We start from the raw sequence: 15,430 nt of genomic DNA on the forward strand, positions 1-15,430 counted from the left end.
CTCTACCCCCTATACACGTCATGTCTATCGGCATAAACTCAACCAATCAGAGCGTGAGGCACGCACTGCGTGCGTCGCTGAGTTTCTTGCAGCACCACCAGATGGCGCTCGCCTTCAGGCATCCATAGGGTGCCTCAGTGGCCTCCTCGCCCGCCGCTCCGGAGCGGCTAGCGAAGACCCTACGCACTGTACGCATCCGCGGCAGCGGCGGCGCCAGCCGTGCGCGGGAATGACAAAAACAATACTAAAAAAACTAGAAACAAAAAAAAACTATAGAACATAGTTGACTCCCAAAGAGCAGCGTAAACACTATGGGCGGCGACGGGAACAGAAACGTAAATATGCGCAACGGCGTCGTGCCCAGGCAACGTAGGATGCAGCGGTTCCTGGCCAAGGCAAGTCAGTTAGGACGCCTGTAGAGCAGGGCGAAAACTATGGGCGACGAAAGGACAGCAACGTCAATATCCTCGACGGCCTCCTGCTCAGTCTCGACATGGCCCAATTCAAGTCTACGCCACAGTGGTCTATCGCATCAGGTGATACCACAGCTTCGCTGGCCAACCACTTTCACAGCGTGGATTGGAGCCCAATTTTTTAGAGCGACGCTGTTAGGCTCTAGTTGGTCGGAATTTTTAGTGGCGAGCTCATGCAAAACACGGTAGCTAGCAAAGGTGTTTCCGTACAGAGTTTCCGCGCAACAAAATTATGCTTTCCGGCAGATTCCGATTACTATCCGATGCTATCATGTCTGTAGGCTGTGTGTAATTCGTACATTACGATTTTTTTACGCAATTTACTTTGAGAATTTCAATCGTTTCAACAAAGCACTTGCGCTAGGCGGAGGGCCTACAAGAATGTGTGTTGTGCTAACGGCCATTAGCACAAAACCTATAGCGGCCGCGGCCGCTCAGACAGACCTTAAACGGGAACTGAAAAAGGGCTTTGTCTTTCATACTTGAAGAAATGAGCGCTACGAAGACGCGGACGAAAGAACAACAAGTACGACAGACAAGGCGCTATGGGCACCTTCTCTGTCGTACTTGTTGTTCTTTCATCCGCGTCTTCGTAGCGCTCATTTCTTCAAGTATGCATAACCAACTCACCCACATCAAGCTTCTGCTACTTCAGATTTCTTCTACATTGGGCTCTTTCCTGTCTTCACAAGTTCAACCATGTCCCATCGCCACGTGCATTAACCTCATCGCAATCAACTCCTGTCAGTCACGGATAGTGACACACTACCTCAAACAGGGAATAGTTGCTCCCGAAGTTCGTCTTCCTGGGTGGCCTGGAACCTTCTTGGGAACACGTCAAAAAAAAAAGCGCCTTGTCTGTCGTACTTGTTGTTCTTTCGTCCGCGTCTTCATAGCGCTCATTTCTTCAAGTATGCATAACCAACTCACTCACATCAAGCTTTTGTCTTTCAGTTTCCGCGTTAAAAGGTTTCTTTTCTGTTATATTCGAATAAAAATACCAGTTGCACATGCTCTAGCATTCTTTCTTTAGCTCGGAAGCCATGGACCACGCACAGACCGTTCTCCAATGCGCATGTATTATCCTTACGGCACGTCCATCGTTGCTTCTATATCGCTCGTTATGCCGCGCGCAGTTTCCTATTTGTTCATTTCCCTAGACACTCAGCCTCCATTGTTGAGTACTCGCGAAACCCCCCGATCGTAGACTTCTCTTTCCATTTATACGGGTGAGATGCATACTGCAGTTTCCTTCAACAGGCAACCTGCGCTGAAGCTTTCCACGAGTGACCGCCGCGCCGCAGCACACAGCCTAGCGAGAAGAGAACGCAAAATTAGAGCGACGTTATTCAAGTTGGGGTTGGCACTTTCGATAGCGTGTCACTAGGTAAGAGTACCCGACACGCCCAAATGTTATACTATACGCTAACCGTGTTGGGATGACAGCGCATGGTCGCTTACGGCAAAACGGCAAAGTACGGCAAAACGAACGGCAATACGGCAAAACGAACGAACAAACTGACGGGTGGCAAACTTAAGTTCGGGAAAGCCTTGCGTGCAGCCGCGAATCGAGTGAAGATGCACGGGTGCGCCGCTTTGTATTAGAAACGTTTTTTTTTTTTTGTCGCCGGCCTAGCGGCTGGTGTTGGGGACAGTGGCGTGATAAACGGTAGAGTTACAGAGCCGCGCTGCCAATGCAAGGAGCGTATGTACGCAGACGTTCTTCCCCGGATATTGGAGCAATCTCGCCAAACCGTTCCCTCGTCAACATTTCCCGACGCTCTTCACGTCAACGCGATTACGGTGGTCCTCAGAGAAGGCACGTGGAGGTCTCTCGCCAGCCACGTCGTTCACGGAGCGTCGGAAGCCCTTCGTGACGGTGGCAGCAGCAAAAGTTTAAAAATGTGGCCGACTGTAGGCGCGGCCGTGCAGAAAAGGGCGATCCCAACGGAGAGTCAACGGTGTGAGGTAGGCCTTACCGGTCCGGCGAGAAAATGAGAGAAGAAAAAAAAAAGAGGGGGGAAAGGAAATTACCTGGGCTTGCGGAAGGAAACTCCTTCAATTGCAAGCATCCCGCCGAGATGCGCCGCCTGCCGGGGGCATGGGGGCCAGAAGACGCTTCCCTTCGGTCTCGGCTCACGTCTTTTTTGCCGTTAGTTGCAAGCGTCAACGCACTGTTCTCCCTCGACAGAGTGCACGCCGCTTCGAGAACTGGAAAGACAAGCAAAAAAGCAGGGGAAATAAGAAAACGTCAAGAGAATTCTGGGCGCAGTTAGCGGGAAGGCTGCGCGTATACGGTGAACCGATTTTGTTTTATATGCGCAGCCCCGGCTGCCTCGCTTCGCTCGCGACCTCCGACATGTTCCCGGTGTTCCTAGAAGCGAGTGCATATCTGCCTCGCCCGTCCGTTCCTTTTTTTTTTTTTTTCACGTGGCAACTTTGTGTTTACGCATTTCTCTCAGGTGCCAGTAGTGACGCAGGCAAAGGAAGTAGATGATGCAGCAACATGAAGACAAAAAAAATAGTAGAGATTCCTGACAGCAACCAATTTCAATCGTCGAGTGAACCTCGGTTCGCAGTGGCTGGCCTTTTCTTTCCACCTTTCGTAATTTGCATTTCTCGAGTTGGCCTTACTGGCGCGCTTGCATACACGAGTGGCTGCCCGCCCGCCAACGACGACAGCGTCAGATACGCGAAGCCGGTGGGCGTTCTATACAGGGTGCAGCTGGCTAAACTTTTGTTTTTGCCACTCGGGACAGTTTGTTTACCTCGGCCTGCCAGTCAAAAAAGTCAACACGATTCCAAGCCAGGCCAGGCCAGGCTACGGGGCGCTAGGGCACGCTGTTACGCGATCAAGCACCCAGTAAACACGTGCAGGTGCTCTTAAGAACACGCGCTCGCATCGCCGAGCACTTTGGCCCGGCCTCGTCTAAGGTGCTCTTCCGCTCTCTGCAAGAAAACACAGTTCTAACGCTGCAATGTGATGCCGGCGAGCTTCGCAAGGCCCATGTGAAAAGTGGTGACGTGGCCTCATGCCCTACGTCTGTCATCTCTAATACACCATGCTCTCGCAAAACGAAAATTTCTACTCAGGTACGCTGCCCCGTTCAGCTGGAATTCCTTTCTTTCTTTATTTTGGACGGCTTGTCCAGTTGGAACGCTTCAAATGTCTTGCTTTTTTCATAACAAGCGCGCGGATGAAGCACGTGTACTCATGCGTGAGTTGTCTTTTCCGCAATTACGTGACGTGACTTCACGTTCCAGCGTATTTTATGTGATCGCGGATGTATACATATGCGGTTCACTCCCCTGACTGGCCGACGCAAATTGGAGTGCTCCTGGGTATATATATCATCCGCCACAAGCGGGCAAACGTAAGGTAGAGCAGCGAGATTCTGACGGCGCTTTGACTCCGTGCTTGTTGCCGTATAAACAAGCCTTCTTCAGCAAAGATTCATCAGCTGCAACACCGAGGGTTTCGTAAGTTACGTAAGTTACCGTTCCACAACACACACACACAATAAAGAAACGATAAGCAAAACGAGAACAAGGTGAAAACAGGAGCCAATGTTTCGACAAGTGGACTTGTTTTTCTTTCAAGGCCTCGAAAATGTCAAGTTCATTTCTTTAAACGTTGGCACCTGCTTTCACCTTGCGCTCGTTTTCCTCATTGTCTTGAATTTCCATCTCCCGCATTCCCCGTGTTTTCCGTGAATCCAAAAAAAAAAGACGGTCACTTGTAACGCCGAAAGAGACTTGGCACGTCCCAAAAGACACAAAAAGCAAAGGCAGGTTGCGACGCCACCTTGAAATTTTCGCACCAGCTAAGAGGGACGTCATGAATTTCGACGCCGTCTGATCGGACCTAGGTACAGATATTTATCTGAAAAAATGGGCTACAGCCTATTCGAATAGAATCGAAGACATGACTTAGTAAGCGTCAATAAATTTTACTGAACCACAACGGCCAAAATGCCAAGAAATGCTTTGCTCACGTGACGTCACACTTATGTGCCGGCTCCGACGCATCGCACGAAGTTCAAACATGAAACTTTTACCGTCATTTTCTCTACTAATAATCAGCCTGTTAACGCGAAATCAGCGAGGGTAGAGTTATTCAAGAATGCTTAGCCTACCTAAACGGATTCAGCCTATCTCTTTAGTGTCCCTCAAAGACAAGCTTTTTAACGCGACAGCGTTAAGGAGCTCGTGTTGCAGAAAAGTCGGCGTCGGCGGCGTTGGCCGTGAGCGATAAATCCCAGCAGGCACTTCATGAATAAAAAACAACTTGCAAGATGGGCTGGGTGGGAATCGAATCAGGGTCTCCGGAGTGTGAGACGGAGACGCTACCACTGAGCCACGAGTTTTTTTTTTTCTTTATTTCTGAGCCACGAGTTCGATGCTTCAAAGCGGTACAAAAGCGCCTCTAGTGAATGCGGTGTTGCCTTAGACACGAGCTGTTTCTAAGGCTCAGGCGTGCGTCGCTTGCTCAGGCGCACATTTCGTTGCCGCGCCGAACGCTGCGTTGCTCGACGCTCACCGCGTCCGACGCAGGGCGCGTAGTCGCTGCGCCGTAGCCCATTGTCTTTTAAACTCACCGAGAGGCTTCCCTGTGGCCTGAAGAATACGATATAACCATCTCGTACACTGGTGTACCATGCAGTTCTTTCATACCTCCAAATTTGACCAGGGTTAATTTACGTTCCATTGAATCAGTGCACATCAAATCACTCGTCAAAAGACCTCCAACGCTGCGCTGCTCTAACGTCTTCCGCATCGCCGCCGAATCGTCGTTTCCATAAGTAGACATCGCCGCAACGTTCGAAGTCGTTGCGTGGGTACTCTCGCTACATTCACTGAGGAGGGCTTTATACGAGGGACGTTCCGAAAGTGTGTTTCGTTATTTATTTGAAAGAGAATGTGGTACACCAGGTGAAACAAACAAATGTTGCTGGTTCAATGACGGAAGAAGCGTCGGCGGTGGAGGAATGACGCATGCGCAAAGCGCCGAGCAAGAGACAGTATCAGAACACCGAAGTGCCCGAGGCTTTTCGAGTACGAATCACGATGGCAGACAGAGGATGCGCTGACAACGTGGTCGCCAATGGAAGCGCCTGCTGTTGTCCGGTATGAATGGGCGCCTGTTCCCTGCATTGATAGCCGCAATCTCTGAACGAAGCTTCCAACACAATGCTGAGGTGGAGCAGGCCGTACGACAATTCCTTGCATCGCAGGGCACCGAGTTTTGAAGAAACCGAGTGGTTTCTTCAAACTGATTGCAAGCTACGACAAATGTTTCAGTGTCGATGGTGACTATGGGCAAAAATAGTGCAAGGTGTAGAGTTCATTATGCCATGGTGTATTCTTTTCTTTTTTTCCGGGGGGGGGGGGCAGGGCAATAGTGTTTCAGTGTGAAAATAAACGACTAAACTTACTTTCAGAACCTCCCTCGTACATTGCCGTAAATGTTAATGCGGGACTCAGGATAAGGACGGAATGCGATAAACCTATCACTTGAGCCCTCTTTCTTTCCCTATCCAGATGCATTGAGGGTGCATATATGTGATGTTCACCAGCCTGCAGCGTTTACAAGTTGTTACAACAACAAAAAAAAATTGTTAAGCCGAGTTCATACGTTTACCTGTGATAACAATCTTGCACAAAAACACTTTCCGTACAAGCCGGCCCATTCAAGTACTGCCAGAAGTGAGGCCCGTGGATAAGCCAACTTCGCTCATAATGCAGCGCTGACCAGGGCGCACCGTTTTAAACGGGACAACGCCTATAGAGGTTCACGTCAAGTGGTGCTCCACGGAGCGTGAAGAAGGCACCGTTAGGAGGTCCGGCTATGCGCGACCTCCGAGAATGTGTTATGACGTCTGAAGGGCGAAGGAAGAGGTAGGGGAGGTGCAAGAAAGAAAAAGAAAACCGCTCGCTATGCAGTTCACTGCCGAGGACGCGCATTGCTATGCGCGACGGGACGAAAAGCTTCCTGCGGTTGCCCCGGATTTGAGCCGGGCATCTCGCGGAAGCCACCGCCACCGCGGCAAACGTGTCTTGGTTAAGAAAGCGCCGTCACCCCGACCTCTACGCACTCGGTCTCGGCAACTCCGTGCAGTGCGGCGAACGCTACGCGGCTGGTGTGTCAGCCAAACAGTAACGACAGCCGGTTGCGCGTTCTGAGAAATTAATGGCGCTCGCCCACTGCCACGCCAGTGATCCTTCCGTGACGCTTCCATTGCAGAACAGTAGGGGATATGCCGACCCTCCGGGAGCACTGGGGTTGAAGGCTGATGGAAGCGTAAACTGGTCAGACGTGCAGAACAGCGAGACACGATTGGAGTACGGGTAACACACACACACAGAAACACACATACACACACACACATAGAGAGAGAGAGAGAGAGAGAGAGAGAGAGAGAGAGAGAGAGAGAGAGAGAGAGAGAGAGACTGGGTCGCCAATGGCCTAATTGGTAATTTTTCCCAGATAAACCAAAGATAGGCCAAATGCTAGACTGCGTTGTGGTGACACGTAAGTAGTTCACGCAGGTTGGGCGATCTCCATGCCGATTCAAAGAGTAGTCTATTAGCTATCATCATCATCACGCCGCGCGGAGGGAGATTGCAGGCAGACAATGGAGGAGCCTTTGTGCTAGTTCTTTATTCGTGTTGCTTGAAGAGAGAGTGTACCGCAATGACACAACTACAAAAGAAAGACAGATAGAGACACGTCAATCATTCTGATTCTTTTGGTTCCGGGTTTGACCTTCGGTTTAGTTTCTTTGGTTAGCAGTTTCAGTGGTCTCAGTGTTTGAGTCTTTCCTGGTGGTTGCGATCTTGCACTGCCTTGTCTTTCAACGGGGTACTGGCATGACATTCTCTAATATTCCTTTTTTTTCCCTTTAGGTGAAGGTCCGGTGCATCTACACATCAGCGAAAAACTATGAAGCCTCACAGTGCCCTAAATAAGTTGAACTTGGTATAACAGCTTTTCTAGAGCCCGGTGCTCCAAGGATTCTCCCTATTTAGGCGCGGGACCACGTCTTAACGCAAAAGAAAAGAAGAACTATAATAATAAACTAAGAAATATGAATAGTCGGAAATATACTATCAGCATTGTTTTAAGCAAGCGCCAACTGGTTCCCAAGATATGCCGTCCTGCACTATTCCGGCACGGCGACGCACAACGTAGGTTTCGCCGCACTGCACGGCGTTGCAGAGGCGGAGTACAACTCCGACGGCGCCGGAAAGTGGAGAGAGAGGTCCGAGCGCTGCGAGAAACGTCGCAGTAGTAGGAAATCCTGTACTTCCGCTGCGCTTTGACCTCAACGGGTTGTGACTAACTGTCCTCGTCTTTGAAGACACCCTTCCAGGAAAATAAATGCGATTCGCGGCGGCGTCATTTCCTCGGGGAGATGGTATAGGTTAGGGGCGGTAGCGACGACCACGGAAGCTGCGGTGCTGAGTGTGCTACAACAAGAGCAAAGTCGGGGGACATAAATACTACGAGACGAGGTTGCAAAAGCAACGAATAGGTTGAGAGAGGCCCCGTAATAAATGTTTTATTCGAAGAGACTGGGTTCGGACAACAACGTGTCCTCCAGAGATGGCGGGATCCACAGGGTTAGGTTGTTCAATGTGGATTCTTTACGGCACGTTGCGCAGACCGTTCGCGAGAAAGAAAAATCAACCTTACAGACCTCAAACTCCAACTCAAGGTCGTGAACAGGGCTCAAGACATGGCGGAGCGTCACCACGTTCCCGTCCCGACTTCGGGGTCGCCTACGGTTTCGGCCCGAGGAGCTCCACGCGTGGGATCTCCAGCGGCTTAAACCTCCGCAGGACCTCAATAAAGTTCTTGACTGACTGACGGTACAGACATGTGGGAAAGCAGCTTACATGGAAATTGAATTTAGAGGCATTATGTGTGCTATGCGTGGCCTACCATACCACAGGGATGAAGCCGGATTACTAGCTTGCTGCCGATAAGGGTGACAGAAATGTTTGCTTCGCAGTCTACCACTCTCGGAGTTTACGGGACGCCAAACTTTACGTTGATAGGTGGTTTCCAAATCCACGGCCCAGCGACGGTTCTCTGGATAACGGAACCAGATCTTGAAGGCTAAGTTTTTTGCTGACTGCAGGCGTCGGAAGCAATGGGAGAGCCGGAAACACGTCATAGGCGTCGTGTTTTGGACACCACTATTTACCAAGCGCGAATGTTGCACGCTAGCGCAGTGGTTAGGGGCGTGCCACTTCGATATGCAAATCGTGGCAGCGTTATGAGTTCGAATCCCAGTGGCGGCTTTTTGCTAACTTCTGTATCCAAGCTAGACGGTTGGTCCGTCATATATACCACATACTTTTACCACCTTATGCAAAGCACCCTTGAATAAAGGATAAAACTGTCATATATAGTTTCTGCCCTTTTAGAGGAAGTCTACGTGGTTCAGCGGACAATAATAGCAATAAACATTGCCACGATAATTTCGATAATCACGTAAAATTTGCTCATTAGCGTCTTAATTGCTGACTTTAGTGCACACGTTGTTTTAGCTAAATGGAAGCAGAGCAGTAGTGAAGTGATGTCTGCTTGGTAAAGAACTGAAGCATATAGCCCCACTTTCGAGATATTCTTTCCACAACATCTGCTAAAATGAGCATCCTAGTTCAAGTTAAGGTTGTCTCGAAGTGTTCGAGGCAGACTTTTTACTCTCGGATACACCCACGGGGATGTTTGCGCCATCGCCCAGGACTGCGTGACTGATTCCAAGCGATTTCCCAGGTAAATTTGCTTGCTTTATTTTATTTTTTCGTATTTTCCTCTTTTCTTTTTCTCCAGCTCTCTTTAATTAATCCTACGCGATTCATTTTCTTCCAACTGTAGTAGTGCATTTATACTTTTAGAAGCTTTGCAAGCTAAATATATTTGCTATGGTTATCATATCCTCGCGAGTCTTGGCCAAACCCCCATGAAGGGGTTTAGCCTTGTGTTGAAAGAAAAAAGAATAAAATAAACAGACAAGCAAACAAAGAAACAAATCCGGCTGGCATGTTTCATTCGGTTGGAGTGTTCCGGTCTGGAGCGATAGATGTCACTAGGCGTCCCGGTTGAGCACTGGGAAGAGAGAGCTCACTGCGAGGAACGATGTATATTTGCGAGGTCGATATGAGGAGGGGGGGCATTAAGCTCTCCATTTGGCGTCGCTGACAAGAAGAAGGCGGCGCGGTTTGCCAAACAGGGCGTCATTACCGTAGGTGGCGATACAGCATCCGATAAGATCGCGCATTTCTTCGAGCGTGCGAGAAACGTACGCACGCCCGAACGGAGTACCAATCCATTTCACGGTTTCCGCTATCGGCAATCTCGCCAACTCTTGTTTCGCAAGATCGATCCGGCGTACGCGTTTAATGCCTAAAACCACGTCTCCCTCAGGAGTATTCAAGGCAGGTCCGTCGAGAGTGCTTCGATGTTAAGCCGCTGAGTTGTGGTTGCAGTGCAGAGAGCCTACCCGGCAGAATATCTGGCGTGACATTCATCGCGCAGTATGGGAGATCAAACAAAAAAGTATGAATCAAGTCGACTACCGTTAATTTTATCCTTGCGCGTCCGCAGGGTTTAGTGGAAATATCCGAAAGGTCGCATTAAAAGGCGGCAAAATATAAAAAAGAAGATAACTTCCTTTTTCTTGGTGGCACTCGTCGCCATTCACAGACCACTTGAATACTCTATCGCAATAACCATATATGTACTCTTTGGCCAGTGGCCCAAGACTCGTGGGCGCTCACAAAAAATCCTCAGAAGAGACATCGCCCAGGGTGCAGCGCAAATCGTTATGATCACTGCCGGACAGGTTGCTTCCGTCACCGTCGTCGCCTAATGAAGCGCTGCTTCAGCAACCCTCGCACTCTTGAAAGGGCGGGAGTGGTGATGGAAATAAGCATGGAGATGTGCAAGATTGGCAGGGAAGAAATTAGAAGGACATATCTGTACGAGGCTGGAACCGGCTCCCTCAGAACAAAAGCAGGCCGCAGCAGAGAGAGAGAGAGCAAAGAGAGGAAAGGCAGGGAGGTCAACGAGACGAGCGCCCGATTTGCTACCCTATACTGGGGTAAGGGAAAGGGGAATAGGAAAGGGAGAGAGTAAGCACTGAGTGCACGTGGTAGGAGTCACAGGGACACTACAAGCGGTCTCTTAAAGGGGCGCACTTCAAGTAGTGTACTGGTGCCCGAATCACATTTTGTGACAGTAACGGGTGTGGCGGCCACGGTCCGAGTATCTTTGACTCAGACAACGGCCTCGAGTCCAGTCGGTTTAAAGTTGTCCTGAGAGAGAGGCGCTGTACGTCGTAGCGAGGAAAGACACACAATAGGAGCTCGATGGTTGCCTCGCACCTACAGGAGTCGCACATCGAGCTATCGGCCATTCCCGTATATGGTACAAGTGGGCGTTCGCGAACGCCACTCCCAGCCACAAGCGGCACGGTAAGGTTGTTTCACCGCAGGAAAGGGTAGGCGGCAGTTGTAATCGTAGCAAGGGGTCAAGCTTATGCAATTGGCAACTGAAGGCACTTCCCTTACAAAAAATTTTAGTAACATTTTATAAACCGTCTTTAGACAAATGTTACTAGAACCTATCGACATTCTATAAAACGTCTTTAGACACCGTAACAACTTCCTAGTAACCTCCTGCCGACTATTGGCCACCGATATTGAATTGAAAGTATAGATATAAAATGTCGATAGAATTCTTACCGACTGCTTATTATCTTATGTCGTTAGAAAGTGTCAACTGTGAAGCGACTATTTATTGACCACCTTTTACATCCTAACTACTTGCTAGTAACATCCTGTCGACTATTCGCCACAGATAGTTGACAGGATATTACTAGATAGTCGTTAGGATGTATAAAGGTGGTTAATAAATAGTCGCTTCACAGTTTTTAGAAAGTACATAAAAATTTTATCCAGAGGTAATTACTTTTGCAATTATATATTGCAAAAGTAAGCTTTGATTATCTCTGAATAAAATTTTTATTTGCTTCCTAAAAACTGTGCAATGACTATTTATTAACCACCTTTATATATCCTAACGACTTGCTAGTAACATCCTGTCAACTATCTGTCTTTGGCGAATAGTGATTGCCAAGTGGCTAGGTGTGGCATGCAACAGAAGACGGGTTTCCATTTGTGCTTGAACACATCCATTTAATATCCCCGGGCTAGTAAGGAGGACGAGTTCTCCAGCTGCACTGGAAGTAGGCTGAAATGTTGCGTTGTGTAGTCTAGAAATGAGAAGAAAAAAGGCAATATATTAGTTTTGCTACAGTGACATGAGACAAGAAGTGCCATGAGAAGTGCACAAGAGACAAGCTTTCAATCCTGTGAGCTATAAACATCTCCACCTGTTTTGTGCAAAGTCCTAAAAATGCATGAAATGACTGAATTCGTGCATTAAAGCTGGGAGCGTGATGGATGTGCATAACACCAACAGATGCACGACACATAAACTCTATCGCACCAATTGTCATCTACAAACAAAAGCTGTAAATCAACTTCAGTTTAATGAACTTCGATATTCGTATTGTGACTAGTACATGGAAGTTTTATGTGTGAATTATCTTAGGAAAGGCAAGGTGTCAGTCATAACTATGCTGCAGCTTTGCTTGGGCACAGGTACATAGAAGAGTTGATTTTTATGTTGCACTTAAGAAACACGAAATGATACAAGCAACATGTAAGCAGTTCAACAGGCATTACGGACGTTCTACAGCAAGATTACAAAATGCCTTTGTTGTGCAGGCAGACATTGTCAAAGTGAGCTTGTTACCAAACATGTTAGCTTTCCACAAGACAGGATATTATATTATCAGTGCATTCACATGACCAGGGCCTCTATCACAAAAATACACATGCCAACAGTAATGACAATTTTCTAGTTATGGTGGCAAAGCTTGCATTATAATATGCTATTATAATCAGGTTAATAGCTATTTTAGCAGGAAAGAAAGGAGTATACCCTAAGATAGCATTGAAATTGCCATGAAAGGAGTTTTGTTGAAAACTGCACAAAGAATATTAAGATGCTTCTTTGTGACATACATACCTACTATGGTGTTGACCTTCTTGGAATCCAACGGATCCTTCTGTGGAAGGCATTTGACAGCCGCCCAAAGAAGGACCTCCCTTCAACGTCTTCTATTGAAAAAGGAGCTTTAAGGAGGCCCTCCGCGAAGTGAAAGCCTGAGTTGTTAGCATCCAGGCACAGCCTCTTCAGCAGGCCCTTTTCAACGTATACACCGTCACCGATGTCTACCTGTGAAAGAATACAACAACCAAAGATTCATTTTATACGCATTTGATCAAGGAATGGTTAGGAAGTAGGGTAAGGTTTGCAAAAACGGAAGTCGCTGCTTCTTTTTGATTCGGTTTAAAGAACAAAGCAGCCTTACGTATACCATACATGCATTGTACTGAGCTGTGTACTTTTACGTAAGACTAGAAAGTATTGGGAACTTCAATGCGAAAGAAAGACATGCATCTGCCTAGAACTAAGCAAATGTGTGCCACCCCTTGACACAGAGTGAGATCTGGTGCTGTTTTAGTGATTAGCAGACATTGAAAGCTTCAAGCCTCATCGAGTATAGGGCCAAGCTGTGCTCGATTAGTGGCGCACAAGTGCTCGAGAACTATCAAACAAGATGCAATTGTCTTCAAATACAATTCTGACTTCCCCTTGCAGGCATGCACTTTTAAATTTACTGACTGCACTTGGGTGTAAAGATTTTGTCTGACAGAGGTGAATAAACAATATACGCAAGCAGCATTTTCATAGTTAGCGTAGTCTTTAATAGGTACTGATACCTTCAATTTAGAAAGCGCTGTATATTGGGCCTCATCAAACTAATTTCACAAAAGGTTTGTCAAGGTAGAAGCATAGAACTTTAGTCATTAGAAGACAGGTGAAAGTAGTTAATTATTGCAATTATTACTGAAAATAAATTTCAGACAGCTCATCCCAATGAGAAATGGATGCAAGCAGTTTGTACATGCCACATAAGCATTTAGATATCAAAAATAGGGATTAGAGAAAAGCTTCCCTTAGAGGTTCATTATTACAAGCAGCCATGCCCTCGAGAAGACATAACTTTTTTTTCTGTAGGCAGAAAGAGGCTCGAGTATTTTATTGACACATATATGTGCCCATGCATATATGTCATCTCTGTTGTAAACCTTTTTTTCATGTACATGCAAGGTGTGTTTATAACATCTCATTGTGCACAAAATTTGCGTAATAATTTAAAGACCGCGATTTTGTAGCGATGGTATTCCTTTGCGCTATTCGTTAGTAGGCTGACCGACGCCCCGGCCCGTGCTACGTACTGCAGCTGCCGGCCGTTAGCGGTGGGCGAGAAGAGTGATATAGAATCGAGGGGTAAGTATTGCTACAAAATCGCAGTCTTCAAATTATTACGCACTGCCGAACGAACACAAACTTTCAATGTGTTTTCATAATTGTGTGCCCATTCAGGCATAGCAACCAAGGCGGGTAGCAGAATGCAAGTACGCTGTAACATCAGAGGAAGCTTTCGCGAAATTGCTTGCTAAATGTGCACAGCAACATGGCTAACATACGATAGGAAAGCGCTTTGCTCTTGCTAGTTACACAACGCTCATTACGCAAATCATAAGCTTCAAGAATGCGCGCAAGCGCCAAACTTGCTTACCTTTCAAGACTTGGCAAACGCTCCTTCGTCTAACAGGTACAGAAGCACCGACGTTTCTCTGGCGCAAGCACTGTAGAACTGCCGATGAACTCCAGCTCCACAAAAGCACAACCTTCAACAGTCTTCCAAACACTACAATTCGAAGCCCCAGTACGAGACTTTTGACGAGAGCGCCGGCAGGCAGCTCGGCAGAACAAAGGCAGTTCGGACGGGAGCTGTACTAGGGCACTCACTGACGACACTGGTGGATCGCTCGAAACACACGGCGAACTAATGGCGTTACACGAGTCCGGAGGGTTTGGGATGGTCACTGCACACAAAAGGCAGCACGTTTTGCCTAGGCACTTCTAAAATTTACCTCAAATACCACCTTACTGAAGGGAGCACTAACGAGAACCAACGTGGTGTGTCGACCAAACAAATACTACAGTAGCGCCACTCTGCGGTTTTTTAGAAAAATGTATCTTAAATGAAAAAAATTGCGTGTTTTTTAACATTTGATAGAGTCTTTTAATAAATTTATTTGGTCCAGAAGTGTGTACTTTGTACTTTGTGATACGAAGTTTAAGGAAATGTATATATAATAAAAACTAAGCGGATGTTGCCTTCAAGATTCGCAATTGCTTCAGGTGCATGCAGGTTGCAAAAGCATGGCCTTCGAGATCAGACTGTCACTCAAAGGAAGCCGTAGTAGGAGGCGGAGAGGCATTTAGGCCCCAATAATTGGGTTTACAGTGGCTAGGTAGGCTTCCTTATTTATAAAGTGTATACGGGGACTTCAGCCGAACCATGAGCGAGCTATACGGACGCACGCGGTACGATTCGGTGTCCGATCCGACGTGCGGCGCTGCATGCTACGGCATGAGCGGCGCGTAAGCTCCGCCCACATCCAACTCCCCAGCTTGAGTTGATATTCACGTCGAGAAACGCAATATAAACAACTCTGCACCACACTGCTTCGCTTTACGCGAAGGCTGTCGATAAAATTATGCCCCTGTGAGTGACAGAACACTTCACGACGGCGGGTTGTCCACTGCCGGCTCCGCTAAAGCCAGCGATAGGGCCGGTAGGCATATTTAGGCGGACGCTGCAGCCGACGGCGCTTGCGATCCAGTCCGAGCTCGTCGAAGAGTGCTTATTTTTGCCAAAACAATGAACACTGTACACTTAGGTCGGCCGTAATTAAATACAATTGGTTTACTCGACGCAGTCGTTGCGAAGGGCAAACGT

General features: G+C 47.7%; 2 long non-coding RNA genes across 2 annotated transcripts in view; both read right to left on the reverse strand.

Moving 5' to 3' along the window:
* Positions 1-15,430, reverse strand: part of LOC135901909 (uncharacterized) — an 85,387-nt gene that overhangs the window by 39,095 nt on the left and 30,862 nt on the right. Inside the window, exon 2 of the long non-coding RNA XR_010564303.1 lies at positions 2,508-2,684. This is a non-coding gene — a long non-coding RNA (uncharacterized lncRNA). The remainder of the gene's footprint in view (positions 1-2,507; positions 2,685-15,430) is intronic.
* On the reverse strand, positions 11,633-14,557 carry LOC135901995 (uncharacterized). The gene is made up of 3 exons (XR_010564349.2): positions 14,201-14,557; positions 12,580-12,789; positions 11,633-11,758 (listed from the first exon to the last, which is right to left on the reverse strand). It is a non-coding gene; the product is annotated as an uncharacterized lncRNA (long non-coding RNA).

This window comes from Dermacentor albipictus, chromosome 9 (assembly GCF_038994185.2).
Source record: "Dermacentor albipictus isolate Rhodes 1998 colony chromosome 9, USDA_Dalb.pri_finalv2, whole genome shotgun sequence".
Taxonomy (NCBI): domain Eukaryota; kingdom Metazoa; phylum Arthropoda; class Arachnida; order Ixodida; family Ixodidae; genus Dermacentor; species Dermacentor albipictus.